Genomic DNA, 24,057 nt, shown 5'->3' on the forward strand with positions numbered 1-24,057 from the left:
CTAATTTTTAATTCTTATTTGGGTCAATTGTTTTTCTCTTTGCGACTTTTATTACATTCCCCCAAAAAGATCACAAATCACCTTCCTCTTCATTCTAAGATTCTTGTTTGTGGCATTCATGTAAATCATAACACTACTACCTCTGTGTAAGATACTTCAGGCTTGTATGATCCTATAGACCAGAACTGAAACAACTATTAGAATTGATATTGAAGTACAGGTATGGGACCTGTTATCCAGAATGCTCCGAACCTAGGGTTTTCCGGATAATTTATCTTTCCAGAATTTGGATCTTCGTGCCCTAAGTCTACTAGAAAATGATTTAAACATTAAATAAACCCAATAGGCTGGTTTTGCCTCCAATAAGGATTAATTATATCTTATTTGTGATCAAGCACAAGGTACTGTCCTATTATTAAAGACAAAAAGGAAATCATTTTTAAAAATTGTTATTATTTGGATAAAATAGAGTCTATGGGAGATGGCCTTCCTGTAATTTGGAGCCTTCCTATACCTGCACCTAGTTCTACATATTTGCCCCCAGTATCACTTTAGCTTCTGTCTCCAAGTCTCCCAGACTTATTGAGTTGTATGCAGATATTTTTGAAGGAACCTTTATGTTACTTTTTGCAGCGCTAATGACACGTAAGACTTTTCAGCTAGATCCAGAATTTTAGTTATCACAGTCAGTAGAGTCTTGTAGAGTAGGAATTGTGCAGCAGATGTGGCATCTAATAAATAAGCTTTTTTTCTATTCCATATTATGTCCCTTCCTTGTTTAGGGCTGAGCTGGAGCACTTAGAAGGCAAGTTTGGATAAAAAAGGACAGGGTACCAAAATATGAGATATTTCTAAAAATATTTTTTTATTCAAAAAAGACTGGCAATTAATCCAGAGGCAAATATTGTTTTTTAAAATAACCATCAAATAATATCCCCCAAATGAAAGCTTCCTCTGCTTTTCCGGTACTAGGAAAACTAATTAAAATTCTTATTTAAGTAGTTGTCAATTTCCTCCAATTATTATGTTCCATAGATCATCAACAAATGGTACCTTCTCATGTTTGGACATTTTTCTTACTGCAGGACATGACTGACTGAAACTCCTTCCAATCCAACACTACAAAATGAAATGCTTTTTTGGATTTTTTTAATGTTGGATGCAAATGGTAAAAAGTCCCAAATTCAGAAGACTGACAGAAATTGTTCCTGTGTGTATATATATATATATATATATATATATATATATATATATATATATATATATATATATATATATATATATATATATATATATATATATATATTGTGGTAGAGTGACTAGGAAAAGGAGGAAAAAGGTCACTCTAGCCTTTAATTTCGCCCCAGGGACTGAGATAGGCTCCAGGAAGGGAGTTATGAAACAGAGAATCAGCGCTCTGTTTAAAGACTTTAGTAGTCAGGGACTCCATTCCATAGAGCCAGTCCAGAGATTGGAGTTCACCTTCCACAGGAAAGCTGTCCTGTGGAAAGACTATTTAAAGTTAATTAGAATGGGAGAGTGTGTCTCTCATCAGGGCACAGCAGGTAGGAGACCTGGCTGTGTGAGGAACTCCAGAGGAGCTGGGAGTGCCGCCTGATCCTGCCAGAAGCAGAGGGAGCCCGTGGCTGTGACTAAGAGCCAGAGTTGTTGTCTGTGTGGGACATTGAAGAAAAGCCAGGAGGCTAAAAGGTTCACTCCAAGACTGTGAGTACAGGGGTGAGCCACAACAATTGTTTTGTTTGCTGGTAGTCCACAAGGGGCCCAGCCTAGTCAGGGACTGCTTCAAGGTGTGAAGGTAGTGCCCAATGGGCTAGGTTTTTATTTTATTATTTGTTTGAATGATAAAATGGTCACCCCTGTGTCTGTGGACAATACTGTGTTTGTGTAAAGTTGGAAAATAAATCTCTGTTTTCCTTGAAGAAGCTGTGTGTCCCTGTCTTTCGGCTCCTTTCTCCTATGCTGCCTGCTCACCATTGACTAATCCCCCCTAAAAGTTACGTGGTCAAGCCGCCAGCTTGTCACATATGGTGTTTCGGATGCGGGCAAAATAAGGAGCAATTAAAAAGACATACACCTGTTTAAAGGGCTGATGAGCCTAAGAGACTTTACCTTTAAGCCAGTGATGAATATGGCAAATTGTGCTGCTAATCCCTATTCTTCAGCTGTTCAGCAGGAGGCTGTGAGGGCTGTGTTAAAGAAACAGGAACAGCAAGGTGGCGACTGGTGGATGCAGTTCCACAAAGATTGGGAGAGAGTCCGCACAGCGAGTGTGGTAAAGACACCGGAAGTGAGAGAAACTTCGCGGATGGTAAAGGAGAGCGCTGCGGCTAGATGCAAGCCAGGTGAGCGTTCCAAAGTGCTGCAGGACCTGAGAGAGTGGCAGCAAAAGTTCAGTGTTACGGTTCCGCAACAGCTGCAAATGTGGGCGGAAGTAAGGCCAGCAGCTGAGTCCGTAGCTGGTGTTGGTGAGTTGCCAGGAGCAAAGGAGGCTCCTACAAAGTCTTCAGTGAAAGAGACTAATATTTTCTGTGTACCACAGAGAGAGCTGTACAGACGGGATGTCTTGAGGTTACAGCAGTGCAAAGTGATACAGATGAAGAGGGATGACCCAAGCCACATGGAGGAGCCATGCTGGAGATGCCACAGAGTTGGTGAGTGTGTCCCGACCTGTCCAGTGTTAAAGCGGCTAGAAGTGCGAGAGGCTTCACAAGTGCCAGGAGAGTCTACTGCGTCTGGATTCAAAGTCCAGTCTGGCATATTTGGCCAGAATTCATCCCCAGTGGTTCCACACCGGAGGCCCTACTACAGGAATGGTGAGACTATTCTTAAAGGGGTGGTGGAAAGGGAACAGCAGGCTGGTGGGTTGAAAGACTGCGACTCTTTATTTACAGGCAAGGTCCGGAGAGACATTGTTCAGGGAACAGACTTTCCCTTAGTTCGGGACTCATTACACAACAATGAAGTATTGCATGTGGGGCAGTCAAACCAGTTGGGTACTGTTTATCCTATGCAAAATGTGATGTTTAATTTTGCTGAAAAATGTGAAAGTGTGACTGTGGGGAGTGAATTAACACCCATAGAGAAAAGTGTAGGGGTGACCCCTAAATGTAATGTTCCCCTAGAGCCTGTGAAGGAGGTTGTTCACAGTGGGAAACATGTAGAAGCAGAAAGTGAGTGTCTGCTCCACCATGATATGAGTGAAAATTGTGGTGGTAATTCAGCTGGAGGGTGTCTTAAAGGTGAAGTAAACCTTAAGCCCTGCCCCATGTATAACACGCATGAGTGGGTGTGCAAGTTTGAGGCTGTGTGCAAAACAGAGTGCACATATTGTTTTGGCCCAGGTCACATAACGGATAATTGCCCCTTTAAAAAGTGTGACGATGCAAGGGTGAAACTAAAGGAGGCATTTGACCTATTCTTTAAAAGTAAAGACTTGCATGAGAAAAGTGATTCAGGTGGGGATTCCCAGACCACCTACAGTGAACCCTTAGAGACAGAGGGTTGTGTTAAACTCGGTGAGTGTATGTTGAGTGGCAACCAAACTGAGTGTGTTGTTGAAAAAGATAACATGGTAACCAATGGTGGTAAGCCACATGGTGTGAATGTAGAGGAAAGTAAAATTGATGTTAAACTTCCTCTTAAGGCTCCAGATTGTGAGATTCTGGATACCCCAGATCCTGTGTGTGACCTCGCTCCTGTTCTACAGGCCGTAGAAGGAGTGTTGCAGACAGAAAGTGTCTGTCTGTCAGTGGATGAGTCCAGTATGAATACTGATGATGCTGCCAAATGTGAGTTACTTGCCAATACTGAGCGTATAACTGATTGTGTGTCCGTGTGTGTGACACAAGTCTGTGAACAAGAAGGACACCCTACAGTGGGTAAATGTAAAATGCAGAGTGTGCATGATTGTGATGCCAAAGCATGTGTGTCTGACTGGGTTGATACAAGTCCAGCCAAAGTATCTTCCCCAGTTGATAAAAAGCAGGCGTTGTGTGTGACCACTCCCATAGCCATACATGTGTTGAATTCCTGTGATAGAGGTAATAATGTTGCCTTAAATGGTTCGTCCATTAGAGTCATACCTTCCTTTGGTGGGGGTATTCTAAGGAAAATTAAGCCTCCCTATGCAGGTTCAGGCTTAGTGACAGAATGTAAAACTGCATGTGGTGAAAGTTACTCCCATGGTTCAGGCATGATAACCTGGGGGAGTAAATTGAAAAACAAAGGCAAATGCATGGTGATGCCTGAGAGAGGGTCAAGTATGCAAAGCAGCCTATGTGTGTACACGGTGATTGAAACATATGGGTTCAATATGTTACAGGCTAAAAAGTGCCCAAGTATACACCCTGGTGGTCAGGGTGATGAAATGCAGATCCCTAGCCCTTTATCCACAGAAAGAGTGGGGAGTATAGAGGTAGAAATCCCTTTAAGAGAAAAAGAATTTCTATTAGGGTTTCAATGTGCTCACCCCTACGGGTTGAAGCAGAGAGGGGGGATATGTGGTAGAGTGACTAGGAAAAGGAGGAAAAAGGTCACTCTAATCTCATGGTTACTAAAGTGTTGCTACAGGGTATTTGCCTTAGGTCCTCTAGATGGCGCCTTAATGAACGCCTGCTTAGCGATCCCCAAGTTACGCAAGAATTAAAGACTACCCTAACTAATTACTTCAAGGAAAATACCACGACTGATGTCACGCCTGATGTCGTATGGGCAGCCCATAAGGCTACTATACGGGGATATCTCATACAACAGGCGGCTAGGAGGAAAAAGCAATTAAGGGACAGATATTGCCAGCTTGAATCCTCATTAACTACCCTGGAAAGGCTTAACCAAGCTTCACCGTCATCACATTTGACTAAACGTATTAAAGCGCTTAAGCAAGATCTAAATACTTTGCAACTGGAGCATGTAGATAAAGCTATCCGATGGACTCGGTTTAGGTACTATAAGAATTGTAATAAGCCTGACACTTATTTGGCGAACCTACTGCGTACCAAATCTCGAATTAACCACATACCCCGTATTCGAACTTCACTGGGCAACATTACCTCTAACCCGGAAAGGATAAGAGACACTTTTCTAGATTTCTATAGAAAACTGTATACCCCAACCCATAAACCAGATTCTCGAGCTACACAGACCTTTCTTTCTCAGTATCCTTTGCCGACATTCTCTGCTTCTAGTTTAGATACGCTGAATGCGGCCATAACAGGTGAGGACATAGCCTATGCAATCAAACAACTTAAGGTAGGGAAGGCACCGGGCCCTGATGGCTTTTCAGCTAAATATTATAAGGTTTTTGCTGACATAGTTACTCCACGCCTAAAATCACTCTTTGATCATATCCGAGATGGTAAGCCCATTCTCCATGAATTGCTGTCGGCGCATATTACACTGATACCTAAACCCAATAAGGATCCCCTCCAACCGAAGCATTATCGTCCCATTTCTCTCTTGAACATTGATTTAAAGATTTTGACTAGCATACTAGCACGAAGGTTATCTTCTATTTTGCCGGAAGTGATACATAGGGATCAGGTTGGCTTCGTTCCGTTTCGACAGGCAGGGGACAATGTGAGAAAGGTTCTTAATATTATACAACATGCTAAGTCTACCAGAACGCCCATGGGTTTATTAGCCTTGGATATAGAGAAGGCGTTTGACTCCCTTGATTGGCACTACCTCAGAACCCTCCTTAGCTCTCTTGGGATTGGTGAACCTTTTACTACTATTCTTTCTACCTATTACTCTACCCCGTCTGCTACTCTGAAGTTACCTACTTCCTCTCACCAAACTATTGAGATTCGAAGGGGAACGAGGCAGGGTTGTCCATTGTCTCCGGCCCTTTTTGCTCTTGCAATGGAACCGCTGGCAGAGGCGATTCGGAGAAATCCGAATGTTAAGGGTTACACTATAGCTAACACTGAACATAAAGTATCCCTTTTTGCCGATGACTTATTGTTGACTGTCACACAGCCTTTAACTACATTGCCCAACCTTCTTCATATTATTCAGGACTTTTCTAAGGCCTCGGGGTTACGATTGAATCAAGATAAGAGCGAATTTCTGCCCTGTGGTGTTCCCAAACATACCAGCAAACTTGTTGAACTTAATTTTGGGTTTCAACTTCGGGACCAATACTTATCTTATCTAGGCATACGCCTCACTGCCAACCTGGAAACAATGTATAAACATAATTACCCTCAACTGTATAGGAAATTGTTGCACGAGTTACAGGAGTGGAGGTCTAAACAGATTTCTTGGATAGGGAGAATAAATTGTATTAAAATGATGACTTTGCCTAGGTTGTTATATTACTTTCGAACTCTGCCCATTGCCCTCGTGAGAAGGGATCTGCTCAGTTTCCAACAGAAAATTATGGCCTTTATTTGGGGGAATAAGAGACCGAGGATTAATAGACATATTATGTACCTTCATAAAACTAGGGGTGGTCTAGGGGTCCCGAACTTGCTTCACTACTTTAGGGCAGCTCGCTGTGCCCAGATCCCCCCCATACATGGAGGCCCTCAAGCTCCTTTGTGGGTACTCATGGAGTCTGATATGGTACGCCCTTATTCGTTGCAGAGCTTGCTCTGGAATCCAAGCTCGGATATTAAAGTATGTAAGACTGTTTCCCCATTGACTTATACTATGCTGCAGTTATGGAACATTCTTAAATTCAAATATCGTCTTGCTTCAAACCCTTCGGCATTGGTGCCATTGCACGGAAACATCCTTTTTCCCCCGAGCCGATCCGAGTCAGCGTTTACCTGGTGGAAAGACAGGGGGGTCCTTACCGCCTACCAGCTCACTGATGGCTCTAAGCCGCTGTCCATGGAGTCCCTTATTCAGAAATATCAAGCACCACCATCTGAGACTTACCGGGGCTATGCAATTGTCACATTTTGCTTTACACTTCTGGCCCAAGAGTTTGGGCTCTAGAACGTTTCTAGAGGTCATTTGCATGACTTCCCCAATGTGTAGACGAGTCCTCTCCTCCATTTACAGCCAGCTGAATCATGCTGTCGCACCGGCTAAACTTCAACATATGCTGGATTGGGAAGCCGACTTGGGGACGACGTTTTCCCCGGAAGTATGGCTCAAGAGCTACTTACGAATTTTCAAGGGGAGCTATAATGTCACCATAGTGGAAACCTCGCTTAAACTTTTTCATAGATCGTACTATGTTCCAGAACGACTTCATCGTATGTACCCCACCGTTTCACCTCAATGCTTCAGGAACTGTCCCACTAGAGGGACGATTTGGCATACCTGGTGGAGCTGTCCTGTGACGCAAGCCCTATGGCAGCAGATTTCTCGGATACTGACTGTACTCTTTTATACTCCCATTGATCCGTGCCCAGAGGTTATGCTTCTAGGTCATAAATTGGAGGGTATGAATTCTTCGGCACAGCACCTGACTCAACATATCTGTATGGCGGCGAGGATTCATATTGCGGCACAGTGGAAATCACCCTACCTTTCCATAACTAAAGTTTTGGACAAGATTGAGTTCATCCATTTAAATGAACGTTTGAGATACCAAATGGATGGCCAACTGGAGAAATTCACTGAGATCTGGGACACTTGGATTCTTCATAGGGAGTCGTTTCTTTCCCTTTGAGTTAAAATGGGGCAATGGGCAGAGTTTACTCTACTTAAGTGTGTGCTTAGTTGGTGTTTGAGGCATATGGCATTAACTTGCTCTGTAGATACCGATTGTGACATGTATAATGGTATTTTTTGGATAGCCAGTGGATCCTTTCTCTCCTTCTTTTGTATTTTTTTCTTTTTTTTTTCTTTTGTTTTATATATACCTTTTCCCCTGTTCTGCAATATTTTGTACTATGCATTCCTGTGTTGTGCAATGTGCTATTTTTCTATACAGTCCTTCGGGAAAAGTGAAATTTGATTTCAATAAAAAGAAAGTTGACTAAAAGGTCACTCTAGCCTTTAATTTCGCCCCAGGGACTGAGATAGGCTCCAGGAAGGGAGTTATGAAACAGAGAATCAGCGCTCTGTTTAAAGACTTTAGTAGTCAGGGACTCCATTCCATAGAGCCAGTCCAGAGATTGGAGTTCACCTTCCACAGGAAAGCTGTCCTGTGGAAAGACTATTTAAAGTTAATTAGAATGGGAGAGTGTGTCTCTCATCAGGGCACAGCAGGTAGGAGACCTGGCTGTGTGAGGAACTCCAGAGGAGCTGGGAGTGCCGCCTGATCCTGCCAGAAGCAGAGGGAGCCCGTGGCTGTGACTAAGAGCCAGAGTTGTTGTCTGTGTGGGACATTGAAGAAAAGCCAGGAGGCTAAAAGGTTCACTCCAAGACTGTGAGTACAGGGGTGAGCCACAACAATTGTTTTGTTTGCTGGTAGTCCACAAGGGGCCCAGCCTAGTCAGGGACTGCTTCAAGGTGTGAAGGTAGTGCCCAATGGGCTAGGTTTTTATTTTATTATTTGTTTGAATGATAAAATGGTCACCCCTGTGTCTGTGGACAATACTGTGTTTGTGTAAAGTTGGAAAATAAATCTCTGTTTTCCTTGAAGAAGCTGTGTGTCCCTGTCTTTCGGCTCCTTTCTCCTATGCTGCCTGCTCACCATTGACTAATCCCCCCTAAAAGTTACGTGGTCAAGCCGCCAGCTTGTCACAATATATATATATATATATATATATATATATATATATATATATATATATATATATATAGTGAAAAAGGATTGTTTGTTTTTGCTCCTGGCGAAGATCCCTGTGGGGGATCGAAACGTTGAGGCTTAATAATAAAACATTTTTTGTTTTTTCACTAAAACCCTGTGAAAATCCTTTCTGTCTCAAGGCAGATTCATCGAGTGTCTTCAAATGATTAATTTTAAAAAAATATATATTTTATAAAGTCATAGTGACAGTTCTGAACTCAATATCCTAATCATCATTTGATGATTAGCCTGGTGGAAACAAAGCAGGAAGTAGTGTTCTGTTCTGTTCTGTTAGACATCCAGTCACTCCAGCCATTTACATTTTTGCCTAACTATATTAGAAGCATTTTATTTGCCTAACTATATTAGAAGCCTATCTGTTTACCCAGTGTTTATTTTTATACTGAACAATTCCTTTAATGGCAGCCGCTCCTTGCGGACTTTTCTTAAAGGGGAAGCTCAATAAATAGGGCTTGTGTTTAAACGTATTCCATTTAATTTTAAAAATCACTTTTTCCTTATTATATAGATTTGGGGATGGATCCCCCGCCCAACTCCTTGCAATATAACTTCCAAGCTTATAAGCTCTAATTGATAGACGAACATCTAGCTAAACAATTTAGTTACAAGTCTTCACACCCCTGGTGCAGTAACCAGGAGGGTTTTGTTTAAGGTTTAAGTTTCAAATGTTGCTTTCTATATATGCTTTTATAACAGATGTTTGCAATTAACTGAAGGTGAATGTAGGATTGGGTAAGCGATATGGACGTAATGTATTGTGCATGTTATATCTCAGTGCCATCACCTGCGAAGGTTATATACAGTACAACTGACACGGTTTCTGACCTCCAGAAGTGCTACCGTGCTATATCTGTAATATATGAATGGGTCAACTATCGTGTACTGTATTTTTGTAGCTAAATGAAAGCATACTATTTTGTACGCAAATGTCTGTATTTTCCAGAAATAAAAATATTTAAAAATCACTTTTTCCTAATTTTTTGTCATTATAAAACAATTAAGGAAAATTGTTTTCAGTGTTTCTAGGAGAAAATGAGCCCAGCATAAACAAACCCCAAGCTACAGCCTTTGACACATGAGCTCAGGGCCTGTGCACTCATATGCCTGTTCCTACCAAACCCCATTCTGTGTGCATATTGACAAGTAAAAGTTATTCCCGTCAGTGCATACTGCCATGGGGCAGCACATTGACATTTTCTCCTCGACTACTTGTTCCATTAGCCTTAGGCTATGCAATAAGAAACAGCTAATTTTACAGAGGGCTGTAAACCAGTACGTTTATGTTTAAAGAATGTAGAAACTGAAAGTGCTTTAATTTTACTGATTTACTGCAAGAAATAACCAAACTATAGAGTAGGGCTCCCATACCTTTTTTTACCCTTGAGCCACGTTCAAAGATAAAAAAAAGTTAGAGAGCAGCATAAATATGCCAACATTTCCTGGGGGGTGCCAAATATGGGCTGCAATTGGCTATGGGTAGCCCCTATGTGCTCTGGCAGCCTACAGTATGCTTGCTTTGGCAAGTGCACATGGCTTTTATGCAACTAAAGAAAATAAAAAATAATCACCTGCTTTGAGGCCACTGGGAGCAACATCCAATGGGTTGGTAAGCAACATGTTGCTCGCAAGACAGTGATTGGGGACCACTGCTATAGATTTCTTTAATATAAGAGTTTTGCAAAAGTGGTATGTTCGGCACAAGACCTATTTGTTGAACTCATGAACTCAAAAAGGATGACCTCAATTTGTTCGTTCTCTGTGATACGACAGAAAATACTCTGTAGTGGATATTAACTAAGATACTGTATCTCCAGGCTGATGGCAAAAAAGCATATTGGCATTTTTTTATGTAAATGTTTCAAGTAGCTGCTTTAAAGGTGCTGCAAACCCCAAAATACAATGTTGCCTGATGAAAGAATATATAATTCTAGATAATTTTTCATTGCACATTTGCGATCATTTTAAAATTATCCGTCAATTTTAGACAACATATTGTGAAAACAATATGTTATCTAAATGCTGCAGGGCTACGTGAATGGACTGCATCACTGTTAGTTTAAGTGAAGTCAATATGTGCTCTTATCTAGAAAACCCCTGGAGCTTTCTGGGCTTCTTACTACTCAGAGCAGAAAAAAACATTCAACAGAAGCCCTTCTCGGAGGCCTTGGACAGATAATATCCAATCCAAGTACAAACTGCACAAGGTCACCATAAAGGTTACAGCCTACTTCACCTCACCACTCCTGTTGCTGTCCCAGATCTATTTGCAGCTGTCTGTGTAAGTGAACCCTAAAATATTTTAAGAGGGCACATATTACTCATATTGGCACCTGTACTCTTTGATGTAATAGTCTTAACAGAATAGAAGCAATTGTTGAAATTCAGAGAGCAGAAAGCAAGACCAGAACCAACCTATCACGGCTAAAGCACCTTAGTAGGATTATCTAGTTATTCAGTGTTACTGGGTCAGTAGCCAACAAAAGGTTTTAGAAAAAGGCCATTTCCAGTCACTAGTTCATCCTGTCTGCCCAAAGCTCTCTATATGGAGGCGTCTGCTAATTCTCTTGGATGTCCTGGTGCTTATCTGAAAGCAGCCAGAGGAGAGAGTTAACCCTTGGTGCAGTAAACACAGGGCTGTTGTTACAGAGCAGGGTCCCTAGCAAACTGCTGTCATCTTGCTGTAAAAGGGGTTAAACCTTTAATTTGGGGCAAAGGGCATACATGTTGATCCATATTTACAATCAAACTCTTTGTTCTACTGGTCTCTTTTCTTAACATGTTATAATCTGTTCTTCAATCTATTTAGTGTCTTTGATCCCATACGAAAAATAGGGACTCACCATAAAATAGGTCAAATAATTAGGAACAGGAGGCCCCACTGACACTTGGGCCCACTGGGAGTTTTTCTGCTATCCCAGTGAGCCTGTCCAACAGTCACACCTGTATGATAATGGTCTGTCAGCTATGTTCATGATGTAGAATGTGAACCAGGCTGAAAGGGAACTATTCTAAAACAGGCACCAAATTATAATGTTTTGATTTTTTTTGGAGGGGGTTACTGTCTTGAGAAGCACTTGTCAGTTCTGTTTTCTCTCTGCCAATCTTTCACGTAAATGTCATGAAAGTCAAATTCACCTAAAGCGACTCTTCAGCACGTGCTTGCTCCCATTAGAACTAAGAAGGTTATGTAGCTCAAGACAGGCAGGAGGGGCAGTCTAGCAGACAAGCCATCATGACTTATCATGGTAGGACAAAGTAGGGTGCAAAATTAAATTTAGCAACAAGATCATGAGTGTTATTTAACTTAACTTACATAAGGGGACATTTCTCATATTGTTTAACTATTGCAGAAAAAGAAGACTTAAGGCAGCAGTCATCTGACTTTTTCAGTTCAAGTCCACCTTGGATGTCCAGCCTTTCCATAGGGCCTCTTAGAAAATATTGGTTTATCATTCATACAGCCACAGTTTCTGTCGAGGACTGCAAGTGTTATAACCCCAAATCTCACCCTTACTGACCTTCAGACTAAGCTTTCTATAAAGGTAACCCAAATAGGCTTCTCCTCAAACCTTATAATTACGGGTCCTCAGGCTGAGGCTCCCACAAACACCAAAGCATCAGGCCCTATCAGAGGGGCCAGCAATATTGGAAGCAATCCAACATGGCCACTGCACACTTCCAAAATAATCTTCCAGTAGTTGTTTGACTGATGTAACTCTTAGGGTTGACCTACCAAATACTGGTATTTAATATTCAGCTGACAATTAAATAAGTTTTGACACCCCGTGCCAGTAGGTGTCACTGTATCATTGTGCCATGTTTCAAAACACCCATTTCTGGGAATAGTTTTAAAGAACAACATCCCCTGTCTCTGGGGGAAAATTGTGTCTTCCAGAGTATTAGAGGAAAGGAAGAAGAGTTGTCAACAGACCTGGTTGGGTGAGACCATAGAACATTGCTCATATTCTATGTTATTATATTTGTTAATAGGTTATATTATTTACTACTGTTCTATAATGTTTTTGCCTAATTATTGCTCATATTGTTGCATTATAATTTTATTACTCAAAAAGCCTAGTTGATTGGTTACCCTTCCATTACTGCATAAATAAATATGCCTTCTAAAGAATTCCTTGTGCCCCATGAATGTCCACCTTTTTAAGACAACATTATTTTTCGTAATCATTAACTACCAACAGAGGCCCCAGCCCTGAGTGAAAGTTTCTGGCGTGGCCTGTGCCGTACCCTGGCCTGGTATATCAAGGGTTAACCCATTCCTGGAGGGCATTTTTAGTAACTTAAGGCACAAAATGTCTCAATGTCTTAAATATATTGATAATGGTTTGAGTGCAGAGGACCTCTTGTAGTTGTCTGTATGAACTTTGTGGTCACAGCCTTATTGCACCCCCGCCTAATGGTTTAAAAATTGGTGAGCACAACTTTCCATTGTTTGTTATAGTTTATACTGGAGCAGTGGCTCCATGTTGTAGCTCCCACCCTTTCCAGCTATAGTCAGGTGATCAAAGTGGTGGCCAATAAAAGGGGCAACCATGTTTTGGAGTTTTAACCTTGAAAGCAAGTGAGTTACAGGTAAAACCTAGTTTGTGTGTAAAATGTATAATGAAGAAACAAAATTCTTAATGCATCGATTAAAAGTTGAGTGTAGGACTGGCCAGACCAGGGATGACTTTGACGTAGTTGGCCATCTTAAATATATTGCAATATATGGACAAACAATCCCTGTTTTGTTTAAAGGGTGAGGCATTTTGTAGTAGCAGTATGCACAAAATGTCTCAATGTCTTGAATATATTGATAATGGGTTGAGTGCAGAGAACCTCTTGTATTTGGCTGTATTAACTCCCTCTTAGCCTTATACTATCATAATATGTCTACATCTTGGTGCCCAATGTTGCTGGGACCCCTGTATGAGATTTGAAGTTTTCATGCATGTTCTTGCAAAATATGCCTTAATGTGTTTTCTTTTTCAGGTGATCCATTGTATCTTGACAGACCCCAGGATAATTAAGGTTTGGTATACTAAGCAGGGAAACTGCTGTTCCAAGTGGTGGAAGAATTTAAAGGAATGAAGGTTTAGTTACTTTTTGTGCAGGGAGGCCCTGACGTTTCAGACAGCTAAGTATGGTCCTAATTTACAGTTGAGAAGCTGCTCTTTTAGGCCGCTTTTTGGATTCCACCTGTGCAAGAAGTGGATGAAAGTCAGAGCCAGGGTGGAGGTAGGCCAGGCAAGCATAGATAGTTGGAGGATACTTGTGTAATAACTCGCTCCAAGAATGAGAGATAGAATTATGGTAACTAGTGAGCAGCCTGAAGCCCCAGCTAGAAGGATTAGAAGTACTGGGTGTACCACCTGAAGAGTAGGGACTCAACTGTACAGACCTAGGGGTAGATGTGTTCCCAAACAGTATTTCAAAAAAGATGTGAGGGCCTCCAATAATAAAGAAGCAGTTAATTGAAAATTTTTTATTAGGACGTATTAACTGTTTTAATATACCTAAAGGTTGTAGTTCTACAACACCTGGGAGGGAGGGCCCCTCCCAGAGATCCAGAGTCTCTTGTTTATTTGTTTTCTTAACAGATTAACAACATTGCCAATTAACTATCAGTTTACATGTTGTACAATAAAACACTAGCCTCGTGTTCAGTCTGTTAAGCGTGAGTCAAGAAACTAGCCAGCAGTTTACATGTTATTGTTGGAGAAAGGGAAAACTTAAAGGCAGATAATTGACCATTTGTTAAAAAACATAAAGACCAGCTAGAATCAGTTTAATTTGCACAATAACAGTCAATGTTTATATCTACAGTGTTGGGAGTTTCTGGGAGTTTAATGTAAAACAGCCAAAATCATTTGCGTAAACAAGCCCTAAAATTTGTTTTAAATGAATGTGTAAGAATATGTTCCTCAATCTCATTCAAAACTCTTTAGAAGAACATACATATATTCGGTATGTCCCTTATTCCACACAAGATCAACTCAATCAAACCTTTCTCTTAAGGGGAATCCAGTTGAATCCTCCTACCCATGGGTCTCACTCCATAGGATCTCTTAATTCTGGATTTTCTTCCTTGCCCTATTCTGTTGGCCATTACAGCTAGGCTGGGCCCCCTCACTCTTTGGAGGGGCTCAGTCTGCTTTATCTCACTGTCTCACAGGTAAAATAATCTGGCTAAGGAGGGTTTCCAAAAATTAGATTGGGATCTACCAGTAGACCTTTACCTGGTGATCAGTAGATCTCAAGACACTGTCAACAAACAGGTTGTCTATATCATCCTCCTGTTTCATGCTTTTCATTCAGATATTTATTATGTTATGCTCACATAAGAAATAGTTGTTTGTTAAATAAAGTAATGTACATTTTCTCATGATCGATATTTAATAAATATTTTCCATGGAACAGAATTTTAACAATGCTTTTATGGACGTAGATCATAATGGGAAAACATCACTAAAAGTAGACCTCGCTAAGCCTAACACACCATTACTACAGTATATGCAGTGCCCTAGCTGGACTCCCAGTTGTTAGAATGTGAACAAAAAGGCAGTTGCACCCATGTTGTGAACCCATTTTGGACCTCACCCTTATGTTACATTTTCTAGGAGAACTTTGTGCTCTCAGTAAGAAAAGAAACACACACACAGGGGTATATACTGTGTGTATACTATATACATGAAGTATGAAGTTTATATATGAAATAAGGGGATAAGAGGATCCTTAGAAAAGAATCCTCCATAAACGGAACCACAACGAAGGTGAACTAAAACATCTGCATCTAGGGCCACGACAAACAATTACTGACCCCACTTCACTGTGTGATAAGGATACCGATACTTTGTCGTATCACAGAAATAAAGAAAAATTCATATAATTGATTTTCTGTATAAAGGAGGGTGTGGAAATGGGGCATGAGAAAATTACATTGTCAAACTTCTTCTATATACGCTTACCCTCTAGCTACCTCTAGTGGCCCATACCTGTATTGACATATACATTTTACACTGCTATGCCTCCATCTAGTGGATGTTGTGTTTTAGATCAACCGCACTCCTGCAGTGAACTTACACTGCGATGGTGGTGCTGGCCATTAGTTGACCCGGCAAGGTCCCACAGAATTTTTCTGCGGTTGGGGAAGTGCCCCTTTCTTTATTTTAGAACACCCCTTGTATCAACATTGGGTCCCTCCCTTCATCAGGATACAATCCCAAGTGCAACAAACACCTTTATAGCTATAACCCTGCCTCTTCCCCCATAATCCAATAACAACATGTGCCGTTCCATTTAGTGGATGACATTTTTTAAATAACACATCTCAGCCTCTTAGAAACGTATCTTGCAAGGAAATAAAGCACAAAATATGATTGAACTGAAAGTAGCATTCCTTTATATGCCCCATAGAGAAGAGCATGCACCAAACAGCACAAAGAATTATCATCTGGTGATTCCACTGTAATCCTCTTAGGCAAGAAATAAAATAAGATCCAGTTGAGTCCTGTGAGTATTATCGGGCACTGGTACATCCTGTTGCACAAAGTCACAGCACAGCTAGCACACACTACTAAATATGGGTAGAACATGCTCAGAAAGTGCAATGTGTCCTTTCTCATTAGTAAATGCTATCCCTATTATTAAGTACAGTATATATATCTTGTTGCATACAGATAATAACATGGCTTATTAGCACTACAGTCTTTGGAAGTAATATTAATGTGAGTAGAAGGGTCACACAATACTCATTTAGTAAACTCACCACAAGTGGAGCCCAGGGTACTGGATATTTATGGGCACTCTAGAGATATGTCCACTACCTGGAACCTGGTCACACTGAAGTCCCTACTCAGCTGGGTGTTGCCTGTGGAATACCAACCCACTACTACTTTTTGGTGGAGCCAAGAACTGCACTTGCTTACTAGCCCTAACTACCTTGCACTGTACTGGTATACCATGACATTATGCTTATCCATAATGCTATAACTCCATTTATAGGATCCCTGTTAGCCTGGAATAAAGCCAAATAAAATAGGCACAGCTAATCAGTAGCATTACTAATGTCCTTTGTGCTGCCCCACAAATGCTCACGTCTAATCATAGAGTGTGTTACAGGATTAATAGTCTTTACAAACAAGAAAAGTGATACAATGTGATCAAAAAACATTTTTAGAAGAGCAAAAAAAGCTCTCCTTTGAGTAAAGAACCACACAGTGTATTATGGGAATTTCAGCCTCCATTTATAAGCCCACTAATGGGCCACATTATGTCTAAAGTGGTGGCAGCATCAAGATGTACTAGCGCTTCAAGAAAGGTGCTTATGGTGCTAATATTGTAACTAAAAAGATAACGTCATAGATAGGATGGTGCCACACAATTGTTGCCATGAGTATTTAAGTGGGCAGGATCTATGAAGAGGTCTCATTTAATCAAATGATTAATTCAATTAAAAGTCTTTAGGCCTTTACTGTTGCTCCCCAGAATGAACTGGCTATCTTTATTTGCCTTCACCAACCAGTCCCTGCCATGTTAAGCCAGGCCCAGGCCAAAGAGACCTTTCCCTTTTCCCAGCACAGTTTTATAGGCTTCACATCTCAATATGCCCCTTCTTCCCAATACCAACTAGTGGAATCCTAGCCAGACCCAACATTATGAGTTGCTGCCCTCCTGTGGCTAATCTACAGTATAAACTATATTTAACCTTAATGTATGAAAAAGTCTCAATTTATTGTATGTTACTTCCTTACATAATTAGTACAGCAACTCTAAGCAACCTTCTTGGGCAATGAGCAATGAAAACATTCACATTATTGATGTAGCACCTGAACAATAATCTGTTTTTTAATGAAACTGAATAGGGGACTGTTGTCTGTTTGCCTGATCCCTTCAGTGAAGCTGGAACACCTCACAAGTAAAGACCTGTCAGGTATTTTGCAGGATTCGTCTGTATTTATATCCCCAGCGAGGGCTGAGCAGGGACATGGTATGGCCAAAACAGCAAATGGCATGGGTTGAACAGAAAGTAATCTGCGAGAAATGGAAATGACAACTATGGCAATGCCTTTCCAGCACTGTCCTATTCAAACATTGAATACTTCATTCATTAATGATATGTTTTTTCCTTGGAATAATAAGGGAGCAACCTTTTAATTGATGCAAAATTAGATAGTATAAGGCCATGATGATGGGAAAACAATCCTGGGAACTTGTACCTGTGCTGTAACTCTGAACTTAAACTCCCAGCATCCTCCTCTAGCCACTGAAGCAGGTGCAATATTTGTTAATCACAGTTTAGAACCAAAACTAGTTTTTTCAACGTATTCATTGTTAATAACATGGAACAGCAGGCATTTTAGACTTTTGTCTCATTTATAAACTTGGCGCAGGGCAGAATAGTTCACACAGTGAATATATTTGCCTTACATACAGTTATGTTTATAAAGATGGATGATTGGTATATTTAATGTACAAACAGAACTGAACTTTTTTTACACTGCAAATGTCCATAAGAGCTTTTTAAAAATGGCAAAAATCTCAAGTTGTGAATATTTATGCACTCTCCGCATGTCAATGCTATTTTCTCGCACAACAACCTTGCACCGTGGGCGAACTCATGCAAACACCCATCTCACTTGCGAAAATTTGTTTTCAATGCAAAAAAAACCCAGAAAGGCAGGCACAGCAGTGCAATATTTAAGCATTCAGGGAAAAACATGGGCAATACAACCATTTGTTAATAAATATGCACTGTGCAAACTTTATAAATGACCCCCAGTGTCAGAGATATGTGTACAAGCGTTTTTCATTAGATCCGATGCGCTGAGAGGAAACAGATGCAACGAGATGGATGCAATGAAAATAAGTAAGGTAATGGAAATGTCGGATCTTGTCGCTGCATGCATCTGACACGACACGACTGTCGGATGAGAACGCTGCACGTTGCATCTTCGTCCGACAATTGTGTCGGATGCACGCAGCAGAAAGATCCAACATTTCGATTACTTACCTTATTTTTATTGCCTCTGTCTCGTCGCATTCGTTTCCTTTCAGCAAGTTGGATCTAATGAAAAACGCTTGTGTAGTTCTACCCTCACAGTCACGGGGAGTCATGTACCAAGGGGAAGGAAATGTTTAAAAAAAACACAGGCACCGTTGTCCTCTTCTTTTCACGCTGCATTCCTCTCTTCCTGAATTACCATAGGTGTCTGCACTTTATTTCAGAGCACAGAGACCTGCAGACGCCCTCATGAATACAGGGCTATGGCAGGCAGTTAGGACAGGACTGGCCTCTGCCCACTACACTGCACTTTGCACCTCACATTGGATTTTTTATTCCCCCAGACATCAGTGCATTGTGTATGATGCACTAAAGGGAGCACTTTTGCACCATGATCCTACTAAGCAATATACACTGGGCTTCTAGTTCAGGGAATTGCCTTTGTAAAAGTACATTCAAATGATAAAAACGAATAGAACTTTTGAATTTACAGCAGAGATCCCCATCCCATTCTCTTCCAGTCATTGCAGAACTACTTCCAGGAAAGTGATGCAATGCGACTGGGATGAAGTTCAGCAACAGCTGGAAGAACCCAGGTTGCCCATCCCTTATTTACAAAGATTTGTGGGGAAATACATATATAGGATTCCTACATATTTGTTTTTGTTATCTTTAGCAAGGCAGAATAATCAACCCTGTGTTTTCCAAAACAAGCCACAGCCCCATTGCACGTTACAAGACTTTGAGGGGGTTTATTTAATTGCAATTGGTTCTATACTTAAATATACACACAGAAACGGCACAAATACGACAAATAAATAAACTGACTCTTAAATGTAGCTGGAATGTGTGCTTACCTTATCCTTTGACAATATACAAATGAAGATAAGGAGAATGTGAATTTCCCGCGTTATCTTGAATCATATTTCTGACAATTCCTATCAGTCTCTGCCTTGAGTTTCTTTACAAGTGCTTCAGTGAGAAGTCAATGCCACTTTCCCTGTATGTAGTGAAATACAGCAACTAAAATAATCATGTCTTACATTTTATTTGCATTAAGTACAGGGGGAATACGCTACTAATAATAATCCCTAGCACATGCATCAAGCATCGGCTACTGAAAAGAACCAGACTTTATTTTGGTAGGAGCAATACATATAATAGCTTTTAATAAAAGAAACACATCCAAATGTTCTTATGTCCAAGGCAGATGGGTGTGTGTCCCAGGCATGTATAGGATTGTGTGCTGTGTCCATCCAAACTCATTATACTTATATGCTGAGGAATCTGTGCTTTGCCTATGCCATTTCTACTGTACATATGTGCATAGGAGTAATTGCTTTAGCTGTACATACATGCATAGTGATGTGTGCAGTTCCCATCCCAAGCTTACTGTACACACAAACTGGCGAGTTTGTTCTGGATCCATATATATTTTGTGTAGGAATGTGTGCTGTTCCTATCCCAGGCTTACTGTTCAAATAGTAGGCATGTATATTATTATTTATACAGCACTACCTGAGATGGAAACACTGTACAGCAGAACAAGTATAGTTACAATAAAGATTAATAGAGCTTTGTGTCAAGAAGACAAGAGGATTGAGATCCCTGCCCCACAGAGTTTACAGTCTAATAGGGGAATGTAATAAAAGTCGCAAAGAGCAAAACAATTCACACCAATAAGACTAAAAATCCACATCTCGCAATGTAATATTGTTCCTTAAACTGTTATTGCATTGCGAATTTTAATTGCGCATTGCGAATTTTAATTGCGCACTCATAAGAAGTGCTTGAAGGTGTCGTAATCTTTTGGAGCAATAACATAACGACTTTTTCAGTAAGAAGTTTTATTACATTGACTGCGCATTGGCGCAAACTATAAAATTCGCAAACGGTCTTTCACTGTCGGAAGTGGTCGCTAAATAATTTCCGGGCTCGCAAAAGCTATATTAAATTCGCACAAAGCAAAATTTGTTCGCGCAAAGGCATAACTTTTCGCATTGCGAATAGTTTTTCCGTAGCGATTTTTATTACATTCCCCCGTAAGTGTCTGTATAGGAATGTGTGAAGTTGTATCCCACACAATGTTCATATATGCATAGCAATGTTTGCTCCGTCTATCCCAAGCTAACTGTACATACATATATACATACATACATACATGCCAATGTGTGCTGTGGCCATACTTCATTAACTGTATTAATTGATTGTACTAATATTCATGGAATGTTTTTATTGTACATACCTGCAGCTATATGTGTGCTGTGTGCATACATACATACAAAAGCTTTGTCCAGTCTCACATATTTTCATAGAAATGTTCATCCTAAACGTACTGTTCTTACATGCAGAGAAATGTCTACCATTCCTGTCCTCAGCACATAAAAGGGTTCTGCATCCATCCCAGCATTAGTGTATATACATGCATATTAAAGGGTTCTGCATCCATCCCAGCCCTACTCTGCATACATGTGCATAGATAAGGGTACTTCATCCATCCCAGCCTTAATGTACACACATTTGCATACCTCTCAGCCCTTGCATACCTCTCAGCCCTATTGTACATACATGCATATACAAGGGTGCTGTATCCATCCCAGCCTTAATGTACACACATTTGCATTTAAAAGGGTGCTGCATCCATCCCAGCCCTACTGTACATACATGTAAATATAAAAGGGTGCTGCAGCCATCCCAGCCATTCTGTACATACATGCATATAAAAGGGGGCTGCATCCATCCCAGCCCTACTGTACATTCATGTAAATATAAAAGGGTGCTGCATCCACCCCAGCCCTACTGTACATACATGTACATATAAAAGAGTGCTGCATCCATCCCAGCCCTTCTGAACATACATGCATATAAAAGGGGGCTGCATCCATCCCAGCCCTACTGTACATACATGAATATAAAAGGGTGCTGCAGCCATCCCAGATCTTTTGTACATACATGCATTATAAAGGGTGCTGCAGCCATCCCAGCCCTTTCTATACATACATGCATACTGTATAAAAGGGTGCTGCAGCCATCCCAGCCCTTCTGTACATACATGCTTACAAGAGGGTGCTGCATCCATCCCAGCCCTAATGTACATACATGCATGTAAAATGGGGCTGCATCCATACCAGCCCTACTGTACATACATTCATATACTGTAAAAGGGTACTGCAGCCATGCCAGCCCTTTTGTACATACATGCATACTGTATAAAAGGGTACTGTAGCCATTCCAGCCCTTCTGTACATACATGCATATAAAAGGGGACTGCATCCATCCCAGCCCTTCTGTACATACATGCATATAAAAGGGTGCTGCAGCCATCTCAGCCCTTCTGTAGATACATGCATATAAAAAGTGCTGCATCCATCCCAGCCCTACTATACATACATGCATATAAAAGGGTGCTGCAGCCATCCCAGATCTTTTGTACATACATGCATATTAAAGGGTGTTGCAGCCATCCTAGCCCTTTCTATACATACATGCATACTGTATAAAAGGGTGCTGCAGCCATCCCAGCCCTTTTGTACATACATGCATATAAAAGGGTGCTGCATCCATTCCAGCCCTTCTGTACATACATGCATATAAAAGGGTGCTGCATCCATTCCAGCCCTTCTGTACATACATGTATTTAAAAGGGTGCTGCATCCACCCAGCCCTACTGTACATACATGCATATAAAAGGGTGTTGCAGCTATCCCAGCCCTTTCTTTACATCCGAGCCGTAATGTACAGACATTTGCATTTGAAAGGGTGCTGCATCCCTCCCAGCCCTACTATACATATGTGCATTTAAAAGGGTGCTGCATCCACCCCAGCCCTACTGTACATACATGTACATATAAAAGGGTGCTGCATCCACCCCAGCCCTTCTGAACATACATGCATATAAAAGGGGGCTGCATCCATCCCAGCCCTACTGTACATACATGCATATAAAAGGGTGCTGCAGCCATCCCAGATCTTTTGTACATACATGCATTATAAAGGGTGCTGCAGCCATCCCAGCCCTTTCTATACATACATGCATACTGTATAAAAGGGTACTGCAGCCATCCCAGCCCTTCTGTACATACAAGCATATAAAAGGGTGCTGCAGCCATCCCAGCCCTTCTGTACATACATGCTTACAAGAGGGTGCTGCATCCATACCAGCCCTACTGTACATACATTCATATAAAAGGGTACTGCAGCCATGCCAGCCCTTTTTTACATACATGCATATTAAAGGGTGCTGCAGCCATCCCAGCCCTTCTGTACATACATGCATACTGTATAAAAGGGTACTGTAGCCATTCCAGCCCTTCTGTACATACATGCATATAAAAGGGGACTGCATCCATCCCAGCCCTTCTGTACATACATGCATATAAAAGGGTGCTGCAGCCATCCCAGATCTTTTGTACATACATGCATATTAAAGGGTGTAGCAGCCACCCTAGCCCTTTCTATACATACATGCATACTGTATAAAAGGGTGCTGCAGCCATCCCAGCCCTTTTGTACATACATGCATATAAAAGGGTGCTGCAGCCATCCCAGCCCTTTTGTACATACATGCATATAAAAGGGTGCTGCATCCATTCCAGCCCTTCTGTACATACATGTATTTAAAAGGGTGCTGCATCCACCCAGCCCTACTGTACATACATGCATATAAAAGGGTGTTGCAGCTATCCCAGCCCTTTCTTTACATCCGAGCCTTAATGTACAGACATTTGCATTTGAAAGGGTGCTGCATCCCTCCCAGCCCTACTATACATACGTGCATTTAAAAGGGTGCTGCATCCATCCCAGCCCTACTGTACATACATGCAGAGGAATGTGTGCTGTTGGCATCCCAGGCTTCATATGCACGTGTGGGTAATGTGCTGGTGTCTGTTTATTCTGAGTGTGGTGCTGAGGGATATTTATAGTCAATACAGAGAGTTGAAGTGTATGGCATATGCATGGGCCCATCTGCACAGCAAAGCTCTGTTATTTGAGTCTTCTTACTGAAGATGGAAACATCTGTCCATTCACTGTTGGCATATGGAACAGGCTCTGACTCCCCGTGCTCCTGAGAGAAGGTAAAGCTGCACGTGTCTGTTAAAGTCTTCCCTCTAAGGCCTAGTGCATTAGTGCAGGGAAGAAAACATTTATAAAAAGAAACCATTTGGCTTCATGTCAATTCCTAACTGCTTTTGGTCTCATTAGGTAATTGGTCTATATTTATACCCATGCTTGTTTTTAAAGTACAGTGGACTTAAATACATGGCAGGATTGTGCAGGGTACTAGTAATGGCATAGTCATTTTAGCCAGTACTGTTAACCCCTTATA

General features: G+C 41.2%; 1 long non-coding RNA gene across 3 annotated transcripts in view; it reads right to left on the bottom strand.

The window, feature by feature from the left end:
* The window catches only part of LOC121400685, a 63,095-nt gene extending 39,104 nt beyond the window's left edge, over nt 1–23,991 (bottom strand). For 2 of the 3 annotated variants that reach the window (XR_005965913.1, XR_005965911.1), the window contains exons 1-2: nt 23,503–23,991; nt 19,589–19,731 (exon numbers count right to left, since the gene is read on the bottom strand). This is a non-coding gene — a long non-coding RNA (uncharacterized LOC121400685). The remainder of the gene's footprint in view (nt 1–19,588; nt 19,732–23,502) is intronic. The other variant, XR_005965912.1, reaches the window with a different exon arrangement.
* Between the last annotated feature and the right edge of the window lie 66 nt (nt 23,992–24,057).

The sequence above is a fragment of the Xenopus laevis genome, chromosome 2S, assembly GCF_017654675.1.
Source record: "Xenopus laevis strain J_2021 chromosome 2S, Xenopus_laevis_v10.1, whole genome shotgun sequence".
NCBI classification, from domain to species: Eukaryota; Metazoa; Chordata; class Amphibia; order Anura; family Pipidae; genus Xenopus; species Xenopus laevis.